Genomic DNA, 3,061 nt, shown 5'->3' on the forward strand with positions numbered 1-3,061 from the left:
TTTCCTCATGGAGACCATTTACTGTGGGCATAATACAAGGCTTTGTTCAACCGTGCCACTCTTTGAACTAGCTGCACCATGTTATTACCACACTAAACTGGAGTGGCCAGTTTTTCTATAAATAAATATTCTCCTTGCTGGGCAGATGAAAATCCTCAGTAGAAGTTCCTACATTATTGATTTGTTGGTTCCTAGCTTCTCTGCTGGGAATGTCTTTTGAGTTGTTTTGAAAAGAGAAGTCTTGTAAACACTTGACTGTTGCTGGACTCAAGAAAAATCCGATTAGCAGGGAATCAACAACATTATTACTCAGCTGGGTTCCCTGTAATTCCTCCGTCTCTGGGCCGGGTGGGTGGATGGGGGCGAAGAGGTTTCAAAGAGATTGCGTGTTCTTCCTGGATTCCATTTGTTTCTTTGCAGCAGTCCTTTAATTTTTGTGGTGTTGGAAATGGAGCTAATAATGACAATTTGAACACAACTGGCTTCCTCTCTCTGAAGTATAACAAAGCAGAGATTGTTGGCTTTGACAAGACAAAAGTGGTTAGATGTTTAATCAGTCACTCTTTGAGACTCCCCATCACCCACAGAATATAAAGTCCAGGAACTCACTAGGAATTGGATAGCTCTTCACACAGCCTCCTAACACCATAAATACAGTTTATCTTCAGGGCAGTGGTTTTGTTATTGCTGTTTGTTTTGTTTTCTTTCTTTATAAAACACTATAAAGAGATATGTGTATTTGAGATATTAAAAGGTAGGATGTCTTGTAAAAGCCTCAGATGCCATCTGAATTCCTTCACTGACATCTCTTGGGTTTCTGCAGCTATATCCTCTGGCCCTGGCAACAACTTCCTGGCCAGGAGACCCTGGTCACAAACCTGTGCCACCAGAGTCAAATGAGCTCTGTGGATTACAGCTGAGTTCTAATCTTTCACACTCGTTCTGATGTTGCTGTCTTATAAACTGGCTATCTCACACACCTCTAGGCTATTACCTGAATTCTCAGTCTGTTCACTCTTGCTTTAGGGCTTGACTGCATATGCTTCCCTAAGCCAGACTTCTTATGGCTGAGTTCCTGCTACCTCATAGCACCCTCTATTCCTGGTAGGGTCTACCTGCCTTACCGGGCAGCATGTGGCCACTGATGGCTACATCTTCTGCCATGTGCCCAACTGTTTGGCCTTTTACCCATTATAGCCTGATTCTCAGCCCTGCTACACACATGACTCACAAGAGAGCTTTTAAGAAATACTTATGCTGGGGGCCCCACCCCTAAGAATTCAGAGTCAGTTGGTCTCATGTGATACTGATATTTTTAAATGAAACGTTCTTGCTGTGATCTGAGCTATTTAGGGTGTTATCTCATGACACCCCTAAAATTCATATATTGAAGCCCTAACCCCCAGTGCCTCAGAATGTAACTGTATTTGGAGACAGCATATTTAAAGAGGTAATTAAGTTAGAATGATATTATTAGGGTAGACCCTAATCTGACTGATGTCCTAAGAAGAGGAAATTAGGACACAGAGACAGACACATAGAAGAAATGTCATGTGAAGACAGTGAGAAGACTGCTACCTATAAACCAAGCAGAGAGGCTTCAGAAGAAACCCACCCTGTGAACACTTTAATCTCAGACTCCTATTCTTAAGAACTGTGAGAAAATAATTTTTATTTAAGTTTCCCAGTCTGTGGTATTTGTCATGGCCACCCTAGAAAACTAATATAGTCCTTAAATAGATTCAATAAGTAGCCAGGAGTGGAGACCACTAATCTAGTGGTTCTCAACCATCAAGTCACTTGGAGGGTTTGTTAAAGCACACATGATTGGATCCTACCCTCAAGGGGTCTGGCTCAATGTGTATCCTGGCCTGACAATTTGCATTTCTATCAAGTTCCCAGTGATGATGACATAGCTGATTCTAGGACCATATTTGCAAATCACTGCACTAACTTAGGTGTTGTAGTTGGTTTTTGAGTCTCCAGCTTCCCCTCTCAACTCCCAGTCACTTTATGGAACACCCTCAGTGCCCAGGGGTCTCTATATCCTTGGTCCTGGTTCTCCCTGGACTGGCTTGGTAAGCTACTCTTGATTCATACAAATACTTCCTTAGAAACGTGGGAAATTTTTAATGAAAAAAACATATCTGGGAAGAGTTGCGATCACAATAATCCTGTATATGTGTTTGTGAATTTATGTATCTTTCCATAAAGAGTCTCTGGCAACTACTAAAACTTGGATGAACTGGGTCACTACACATCTGAAGATCTGAATAAGTGTTTAAATCTTAATATCTTAATATTAAATGCCTTTTATAGTTTCTGTGGGATTAATACTAGGTATTAAATTTTTTTTCTCGATTTATTAACATTTGCTTTGAAGAGCCAATAATAATAATAATGCTGCTTCATATTGCAGAGTCTTTGCAATGTGCCAATAAGAGGATGTATATGAGACCCTTACTCATGTACTTTTCTCTTGTGAAGCTAATCACACTGGACTTTTAAGCCGGTTCTTCCTGATTTCCAGTCTTTGACTCTGAATTAGTTGAGGCATGAGAACTTCACTGCAGGAAGGTCCTGCCCCTTGTTTGCTCCTAAAGGTTCCTTTAAAGTTCAACTTGACCAACCCACCATTGCAAGCACTCCAGAGGAGAAGACAGCCTTGCTGTGTCCAATCCACTTTAGTTTGCAAATTTCTTGTTGGTCACTTTTATGCCCCCACTGAATAGGACAGTGTGAAGCATGGATTAATTACGCAATAAATGGTTGTTGAATAAATCAGAAAATTAAATTCATTCTGCACAGAATATGCTATTTCTCACCTTTGTGCCTTTGTGTGTGCTCTTCCTTCTCCTGGGCTGCTTGACCCTATTCTTTACCTAACTTGGACTTCAAGATTTAGGTGAAAAAGTTGTTATGAACAGAGCTTAGGCCCTAGCAGAGTCCATAACTGTGCTCTTTCTCCCATTTGCTTTGAAATTCAGTGGCCATTGATTTAGTAATCCTATCAATAAGATAGGATCCTATCAATAAGATCAACCTTTAGAGAGCCCTGTGT

General features: G+C 40.7%; 1 long non-coding RNA gene across 1 annotated transcript; it reads left to right on the forward strand.

Moving 5' to 3' along the window:
• Positions 1-1,912: 1,912 nt before the first annotated feature.
• On the forward strand, positions 1,913-2,810 carry LOC111549890. Its single transcript, XR_002733863.1, has 2 exons — positions 1,913-2,078; positions 2,420-2,810. It is a non-coding gene; the product is annotated as an uncharacterized LOC111549890 (long non-coding RNA).
• The last annotated feature ends 251 nt before the right edge of the window (positions 2,811-3,061 follow it).

The sequence above is a fragment of the Piliocolobus tephrosceles genome, chromosome 5, assembly GCF_002776525.5.
Source record: "Piliocolobus tephrosceles isolate RC106 chromosome 5, ASM277652v3, whole genome shotgun sequence".
Classification (NCBI taxonomy): Eukaryota; Metazoa; Chordata; class Mammalia; order Primates; family Cercopithecidae; genus Piliocolobus; species Piliocolobus tephrosceles.